This window comes from Dysidea avara, chromosome 12, assembly GCF_963678975.1.
Source record: "Dysidea avara chromosome 12, odDysAvar1.4, whole genome shotgun sequence".
Taxonomy (NCBI): Eukaryota; Metazoa; Porifera; class Demospongiae; order Dictyoceratida; family Dysideidae; genus Dysidea; species Dysidea avara.
This window is the reverse complement of record NC_089283.1, coordinates 12364950-12374661: the sequence shown is the minus strand read 5'-3', so window position 1 is coordinate 12374661 and position 9712 is coordinate 12364950. Positions and strand designations below refer to the sequence as shown.

General features: G+C 38.4%; 1 long non-coding RNA gene across 2 annotated transcripts in view; it reads right to left on the bottom strand.

Annotated features, from left to right (window-relative positions):
* Nucleotides 1-1616: 1616 nt before the first annotated feature.
* LOC136240045 (uncharacterized) overlaps nucleotides 1617-9712 on the bottom strand; it is a 45712-nt gene continuing 37616 nt past the window's right edge. For both annotated transcript variants that reach the window (XR_010693636.1, XR_010693635.1), the window contains 2 exons: nucleotides 1745-1821; nucleotides 1617-1629 (listed from right to left, as the gene is read on the bottom strand). This is a non-coding gene — a long non-coding RNA (uncharacterized lncRNA). The remainder of the gene's footprint in view (nucleotides 1630-1744; nucleotides 1822-9712) is intronic.

Genomic DNA, 9712 nt, shown 5'->3' with positions numbered 1-9712 from the left:
GCTTCAAAAAGGTCTTCAGTATGTGAGGAATCTAAGCTTCCTCTTTCTGACTGAAATGAGCTTTCCTTGAGTGATCTAGCTATATGTATTTTTAAAAAATTTAAAAGAAAAAAAAAACAAGATGCTTTGATTATTCCATAATGTCTATTATATAGCTAAAATGAATCAGCAAGCTAGGTTGCACTACAAAAGACTTGTAGGGAAGTGTTGAATAATTTATTTCAACATTATAACAGGATATGACATCAGAAACTGATGTGTACATGATGCTTGATGAATACTTTAATTGGATTACTCAAGCAGTGTGCCTGTAAGGGTGAATGATTTGACTTACCATATATGGTAGTCTTGTACTTTTTCTTGTATGTAACTGCAAAATTTAAAAAACACGCTGTCAGGTTTAGTGATGGCCACCACCTACATATACAGAACTTCCGGTAGCCATTTAATATTCTAGTGGAATAGCAATTCTAAATGCAAGTATTTCTTTCCTACTCTGAAGCAAAAACAATGACCTGCATACACATATGTATAGACAAATTTCCCTTATGTGATATCACCTCAAACAATGAAATAAACCAGATAATAAAACTGTGATCATAATGAGGTAATGTACAACTTGACAATTTTTATTTAAAAATCATATACTAAATATACACTTTATTTAGTATTTGACCAATTACAAGAGTAAGTACTACAACAATTAACACTCTAGTTAAGATATACATTGGGCAGGTAACACGTAATAGTAAGTCAACACTGTGATTGATAGCATAGTACTACTTGCTGATTGCTGAGGACTAATTGTATTGGATACGATAAACTATAAGGATTATTAAACGAAGCCACTAGATGTCCACTTCCAACTGACTGAGACATGGGAGGGAACAGTGGCTGTGATGAGTTAATAGATGGGTTGCTGATTAGTGATATAGAGACCTCACCACTGTAATTATGGTCATGTTGTAAAGTAGACTGAGTATATTGGGTAAGACTAGAAGCTGGAACAGGTGCCTCTATGGTGAAGCTTTGCACTTCCTCAATCAAACTAATTTTATTAGACATGATAGTCGCTGTTCTAGAAGCTTTAATGTATTCATGATCAACATGTGATCTGCAATGTTCTGTCAGTTTTTTAATGTCAAAAAAGTTGTCACCGCAAACATAACAATGTTGTTTTTCTTTTTCATGACATGGTAAGTGAGATTTCAAATGATCCTTTCTTGAAAATGGCTTTCTGCATATATGACACCTGTAAGGCTTTTCGCCAGTGTGAACCAATTTGTGTCGCCTCACATTGGTGGATCGGCTGAATCTTCTACCACACAAGTAGCACAGAAATTTTCTCTCTGGTTCTTTACATTTATTTGTAGGATGACGAACAGTATGTTTGTTACTCTGATGTGTCTGTTGAAGGAGGTTTTTAGAAGTACTAGCAATCTTACTAGGTGAAGAATAACACAAACTAAAGTCCAGTATATGTTCAATATTTGTAAAGTCTATTTGTGAATAAGGGTTCTCCTCTCCACTCATGTAGCATCCACTAATAGTAGAGACCTCAACTTCTTCCACAACATCAGGTACAACAAGAGGTTCATTCATAACACCCTCCATAAGCCTTGTAGGATTCTATTAATAATGTACATTACTATTAATTAGGTATTTACCCATCTATGTAACTACATAAACATAACATGGCTTTCTACCAAGCATAAAATTGGGAAAGGAATATTAACAAACTCACTTCAATTTAGTGCCATCTAGTACTGATTGTGCTTTAGTACAGAACTTTCTGCTAGACAGACTGCTTTACCAGGTAAGCTGAACAGAAAAATGACAACTTCAACTACCCACAGTGACTAAATACCATAATATTATGGTTTATAGTGTACATAACAATTAGAGTGGGTTTTGTGGCCAGTACTACCAATTAGTACTTGTCCCCTCTATCAGTGACTATATAATCCACACACACATTACATAACATTATGCTCACTACATCCAATCCACAATAGCATAGGTAAGCAACCTGACTTTGTAAATTGAAATATCACACTTTGTCCATGGTCTCTTTGTTATTCCATCATGTATAGACAAAAAATGATAGCTGGTTACCCACACCAACGAGTGTTATACGTGACAAACAATGACACTAATGATGAAGTTCTAGACACTGTTGTGGGACTTGTGCCTCATTTGGCATGTACCTCAACTGCATGTTGTTAGAAGATCAAGTCATCACTGCGTCTGAGACTTTTTTTGTATTCAACAGTGTTTGAATGGTAAGATTTAGACTGTCTGTGTCTATACAGGCTTTAACCTTCTCACAAGTTCCTAGCATCCAGGATAGTATTTATGATGATATTCAAAGGTAGCCAGATGTACTCTTGCATGGCTAAGGTTTATTTGTATGGCTTTGTCAATTTAAATTTTTAAGCTTACAATGGAGATGTAATTGATGTGATGTGCTGTAAACATACAGTTCTAGCCTTGTGAGACTATGTATATGGTATCTGTCTCAATAGAAGCAACTCAAGATATCCAATCATTTTGAATAGCAATGCCGACTTTTAAAAGTATATAATTTTTTGACATCAGTGATGCTGATGGTATATTTCTAGTAAGAAGCTTCATCCTAATGTATAGACATATGTACTCATACAATCAGTGGAAGACTGCATTAATTTATTATACTTAACTACATTGGCACTATTTGGTGCCTGTAACTACACTTTAACTTTGAGGTGGAACACCAGCTAATTGGCAATTTGTTCAATAGCTACCAACAATCTCCCACATAGTGATATAATAATAATAAGAATTGGAAAACAATAACCTCGGTCAATAACCTGGTGTACCTGCACCTAAGTAGAATTCAAGAACAGGATAGGAATAGAAAGTAGCTGAAAATAGCTTAAATGCTTCCTTGCAGCATTGCAGGATCCTTTCACAAAAACATTAAACACTTTAATATTATTATACGTAGTAATTAGAGTTTAAAATGGGGAATAACCTGCTATAAACTCCTGATTGTAGTCAAGACATTTTGATTGTATATTAGTCATTCTGTCAGTGAATACCCTCTTTCCTGTAATCCTGTTTTAGTATCACCTACCACGTAATTCCTATTTGTACGTAATGATGGTAAATTGTAGAATTTTGAACCACTCAGTGGCTGAGGACTGAACCCCCAGGCCCCCACTTCAATAACTCAGTACTTACTTTGAAAAATCCTGGCTGCTACTACTGAGATTTTCTTCATGATGTGACAGATGTTTTAAGTCATGGGAAGTAGCTGTACTCCCTTAGCATAGTTACTATAGCTGAAAATTTGTTGTTTGCATATAATCTGTAATGGTTATTCCAAATTTAGTGAAACCTAATTAACTAGGACTACCTTTATTACCATAAATAAATCTGGACAAATCTATGAAGCCACGAAGCAAATTTCAGCCATGAGTGAAGTTTCATGGTACCATACTATGTGTGTCAATGATCAGGTCCTGGAATGTAAGTATGTGCGTGTGTGTGTGTGTGTGTGTGTGTGTGTGTGTGTGTGTGTGTGTGTGTGTGTGTGTGTGTGTGTGTGTGTGTGTGTGTGTGTGTGTGTGTGTGTGTGTGTGTGTGTGTGTGTGTGTGTGTGTGTGCGTGCACATATAAGCTGGTCACCAAGAGTTTATGGCCTTAATAAGCAAGTGGCTATTATAAATTTTTGACTTGAGGAATTTGAAAGTTTGCCACTTAAAAAAAGCTGCCATTCTGAACATGTAAGCAGCCACTAAACAGTACATGGGCCTTTGGAGGAATATCAAAAGTCCACAAGATATTTTGCATTGCTTTATTTATGCCTAGATTCCCATCCCCTTTATATCTGACAAGTCATATAATGGTTACTAACTTTTGTACATGTCTTTTTGTATGTTTCTTCAGCAAAAGTATTACAGTGAAACCTCTATAATCTGACGCTCATTGGGACGAGAAAATAGTGTTGAATTAGTGAGGATGTTGGATTATCAAGGTAGCATTACATAGAAAAGGTATTTTTAGTACATACAACAATGTCAGATTATAGAGAGGTTTCACTATATTAAATAAAATATATTCATGTTAAGCTAATTATTAGTAGAGACACCTAGACTATGTTCAACGCAGACAAGATGCTGTCCATTATATTAGGTGGTAAATTACCTATTCAATATGACTAAACATTTGTGTTAGCATGACAAACAATGAACAATGAATGGTTCAATGTGAAGTTGTACTTCATGGAGGAAGGGGTTGATATAAACACCTTGATTTCTAACTACAATCAAGAGTTTATAATGGGGGAGCCCCAAAATAAACTCTTGCTACAATTTAGAGTGTTAAAGATGCATGTTGTATACCCAAGTGATATAAATACATTATCACCATGACTAAAATCTGCTGCGTATAAGCTCACAGTTAGTCTTGCTTGGCCTACATACATTTACAATGTTACAATATCTGCTCTGTACGTATTCTTCCCCCAATGAAAAAATGGAGTCTCAAATGGTAAACCCTGAAGTTCAGCACTGTAATTCAGGTAATACAGTACATTAATACTCACTTACCCTGTTAAAAACATGGATATTTATATGACTGCTCTATTAGAGTATACATGACTGCTCTATTAGAGTATCTAAATTTAAAACTCACCTTCTCTAGATCCTTCCGAGAAATGAATACAAGTACTACAGAATTCTGGTGTTGTACTGCATGTAGTTACTCAATGCTTTTTGTGCTACTACAATAAATGGCATGATTGTTTTTGTGTTAAAGGCATAAAATCTAAATTTCTAAGGGGATTTCCAGAAATCCTTTCCTACTCCTCTGAGTAGTGCCAACTAAATACCAAACTGTTTAATTGTTTTTAGTAATTGAAGTAAATAAATATGAGGTGTCAGCTGGCTACTAGTATGCATGGAGTAGGAGATGAGTAAGTTAAATTGTAACATAGAGGAGGCTTTCCCTTTGGAAAGGAGGGAATCATCTGACCTTCTCGTTTCACATTCTCTATCATCAATGATACACTTCTAAATCCTACATTGTCAGAGCAACTAAGGTATCCCACAGAAATCAGCTGGACCTGTATTTTACAACAACCTTTATCCTAACCAAACATAGGAGTTTTAAAGTCCTTCCTATCTCCTTGCACTAGTTCCTTAGTTTATCTACCCACCTCTATGGTTCACCTAAGGTAGTGCGTACATGATAGATGATAAAAAATATAGTGGAAGCATATATCCATAAATCAATTCAACTTTGAAAAAATATTCATCATTAAAATTTTTGATGCAACATGTTTTCAATGTTTTGAAAAATGACGAAAATTTATTATAGTAAATTTAAGCAACTTTTAAAGAAAATGAGTAGTATATAATCTACAGAACATATTTTGGGAACATCACAGTAGAGTAGTAGTGTACTGCATTTTTCATAAGGGCTCCGCATAAATTATTATGAAAAATACAATACGTTTGATCACTTGTGTGTACTATCATACAGTACGGTAGTACTGTATATTAGGGATCATGGGGGTTTGGGTTTCCTGCCCAAAAATATCACCCCAAAAGCAGCTTCACAATACCATCCTGGCGCCTTGGCAGTATTGGTTAGGTATAACCAAGCCCAAAAGTGTTTTCTGTATGTTTTCCAATAGATTGTTACAAGATTATTCAATAGAATATTCTACTGACTAACTGCCTGCCTGCCTGATGCCATAACTCGATAACAGCTGAGGCTACGGACCGGACTTGAATTTTTCACTGTTTGACATTGCTCCATCCTGAGACATGCCTTTTGGCATACCACAGATGTACAATGCATGCATCATGAACTTACCTTTGACTCCATTTGTGTCCCATTTCTTTTTGCTGACAGCCCAAGGTGTCAATTTGCAGTAGCATGATACATGGGTTCCCTACATTTGTAAATGGAAATCATCCATGTTTTCCGTGGTGACTGGATTGATTGCAGAGGCACTTCTCCTACTGTTCATCGTTTGTAGCACTGTGTAACGGGCTGAAGGCAAAGTGTAATGGCCACTTCACTTTTGAGTCAGTAAATGATAACTGCGTTCAGCGAAAATTTTAACTTTGGTGCCATCCTATGATCCTTTCTTTTGATGCGGTATGTATGGGTTCACCAGTCATAATAATGTTATAAAAAGCAAACAAACAAGTATAAGAGGAATTTTAAGGGATCATAGAAAAAAGTAGGGAAATAGGGAGGTCACCTACACCTGCAGATATACTAGTGAACATTTAATCCCTACTTCAGTCTATACCCATGACTGATACCCAGACCATGCTGGCATCACCTGCGAGACCATAGGGCATTACAGTAAACTCCCACAGGCTGTATCCCAGGCCAGGGCAGGAGAATGTTTTTTCTTTCCATAGGGAATTGCCAATGGGAATTTATAAGGTCAATTTTTGAAAACACTGCCTGTTTGCAAGTTTTTGCTATAGGCCATCGGCTCTGGGGACTGAATACGAGTCTTTCTGTACAATCTTTTTTATTAAGCTACATAAAGTCTACGCAAATGCAGACCTCACCATTAGTATTTGGTACATAAACAGCAGGGACACACCAGGGGCTGTTACTTAGCCTTCTCCTGCCATTTCCTGTAGCTAAGTATGTACATGGCCTGCAAAATGAAAAGGAATTTGTTGTGGTTGCACTCTTACTGGTGGTGAGTTACCTGTATCAATGAAGTATTGTGTAACAAATGGAATTTGACTGAAAATTTGACTATCTTGTCTCAGAATTGGCTCTAGAGACTGGTGCAAGTAAGTTGGGAAGTCCAGTTAACTTCCTGAAGTATCAGTCTTGTAGGGTATGGCTTGTGGACATTCAGTGTTGATGAGCGTCAGTGTGCAGAGGGTAGTTGGAAAAGGGGGATGTTGTATATATATATATATATATATATATACATATATGAATATAGGCATGTGATTCTGTACACATGCGCAGAGTGTATGTGTTGTTCATCAATTAGAATGTACCATGTTGTGTAGACTTGTACTGACTATACAATATCTGGCGACAAGGATGACCCATGGCACGGTCCGCGAGTTCAACCCACAGAAGGAGTCCATTGAAGACTTTCATGAGTAGTTCGAGTTTTATTGTGTGGCCAATAACCTTCATTCTGGTGAAGGTGACAATTGTAAGAAAGCCCTGTTCATAACACTCCTCGACGAAGGAAGTTTTTCAAAACTTAAAAGACGCTGGTGCACCCTACTGCAGTCAACGACCTCTCAATAGACGCCATCTTGCAGCATCTTTCTGGTCATTACAGACCAAAAACTATTGAGATAGCTGAAAGGTTTAAGTTTTTCAAGAGAAACTAACTGCAAAAAGAGTCAGTCGTGGAATTCATAGCTGAATTCATAGCTGAATTCATAGCTGAACTCCGAACCTTAGCGAAGACTGTAATTTTGGCGCCTACTTAGAGAGGTTCCATTCGGGACCAATTTGTATGTGGGCTTCAGGATTCGAAATGCCAGCAGGAGTTGTTGTGTGAGACTGAGCTGACAGCAGCAAAGGCACTGCAACGAGCCCAAGCAATGGAAGCAGTGGCAAAGGAAAGTGGGCACATGCGAGGAGGCAGCTTAGACTCCATGCCAGGAGACAGTGACACGAATACTATTTTTCTGTTATCATTGTGGGTACAAAGGTCACTCAGCCAATACTTGCAGATTCAAAACTGTAAAGTGTCATATGTGTCAAAAGATGCACCATCTAGCGAGGGTTTGCAGATCAAAGCAGAGAACAGAGTTGAGCAAGAAACACAAGTCACCAACTGCAAGCAAAGCAGGAGTGCATCAGTTGCAGGACAAGGAAAAGAGTGATGGTAGTGATAGCGATGGAGAATTATTTAACATTTTCCAGTTGAGCAACCCTGCTGACAAGTTCATTGTTTCAGTGAAGATCAATGGAATCAACGTTGGTATGGAAGTTGACTCTGGTGCACAACACTCAACTGTTCTGTGGAGTTTCAAAGGACAACTCGCCACAGCTTGCTGCCTGATGCGTACTTCAGTTACACTGCAACAATATGATCAGTCACCATTGAATGTGAAGGGGGAGTGTCGAGCTGAAATACGGATTAACGACAAGGAATTTAGTGCAACCTTCATTGTGGTAGATGTGTGCACACTATCCCCTTTTTGGAAGGGACTGGATGTACTTGCTGAATTTTGATGTGGCTGAGCTGATTGGAAAGGCAACAGCCCCTGTGGCTAGGTGTGTCAATCTTGTTTCGGAAGAATCTTTGTTGAAGGACTTTGCAGACGTTTTCAAAGAGGAGCTAGGACTGCTAAGAGGAATTGAAGCAAAGATCACCGTGGATCCAGCAGCTATACCCAAGTTCCACCGTCATCGACCAGTTCCATTTGTGTTGAAAGAGAAGGTGGAAGCGTCATTCAATGCACAAGTCTCCAAAGGAGAATTGATTCCAGTTGAGCAAAGTGAGTGGGCTGCACCCATTGTTGTAGTAAATAAGAAAGATGGGGGCATCAGAATTAGTGGGGACTTTAAGGTGTCAATCATTTTATTGATGATACCTTAGTCACAGGCAGTACCAGAGCAGAGCATGAAGCCAACTTGTACAAAGTCCTAACCAGGATTCGTGAGTATGGGTTGCATCTAAATAAGGCCAAATGTGTGTTTTTTCAAAAAGAGCTTGAATTTTTGGGCCATCGCATTTCAAATGAGGGGATAAGGCCTACCATAAGTTGGATGAAAGCAATTCAAGAAGCTCCAGCTCCCCAGAACAAAGTAGAATTGTATTCATTTTTAGAGATGCTTACCTATAATTCCAAGTTCATGCCCTTGCTGTCTCATACAGTTCACCCCCTGCACCAGTTGTTGCAGAAAAATAGTCAGTGGGCCTGGGAAGCTAAGCATCAGGAAGCATTTATAGCAGCAAAAAAGCTTTTATGTGAGAACAGTATTCTTGTTCATTTTGATGTTAAGAAGCCTATGAAGTTGTTTTGTGATGCCTCAACCTATGGGGTGGGAGCATGCTTAGTCCATGTAATGCCCAATGGCCAAGAAAAACCCATAGCATATGCTTCGCGCACCTTGACAGCAGCTGAGCAAAATTATGCTTAGATCAAGCGAGAAGCATTAGCTATTATATTTGAGAGTATGTAGATTCCATCAATACTTGTATGGCCGTAGTTTTACACTGGTCACTGACCATCGTCCACTTTGTAAAATATTGGGTGAGAAAGAAGGAATCCCGCTACTTGCAGCTGCACAAATGCAATGCTGGGCATTGGTGTTAAGTGCTTATCAGTATCAAATCCAGCACACCCCAGACAAACAGAATCACTTGGCAGACTGCCTCTCTCTCACCTACCCAACCCTAATGAAGACCGTGATAAAGCAGAGAAGGCACATGTTGTGGTGACAGACCAACTTCCAGTGGTGGCCTCCCAAATTGCAAAAGCCGCAGAGCGTGATAGCGTTTTGGGCACTGTTCTCAAAGCTGTACAGCATGGGGGTTGGCCAGCAAAATGGCATACTTCCATCCTTCCCTGCTTCAACAGGCGCAATGACCTCTCTGTAGTGGATGGTTGTCTTCTTTGGGGAAGTAGAGTAGTCATTCTTAAAGTTTTTCACACACCATTGCTAGAAGAACTCCACACAAATCATTTAGGGATGAGCCATATGAAATCCT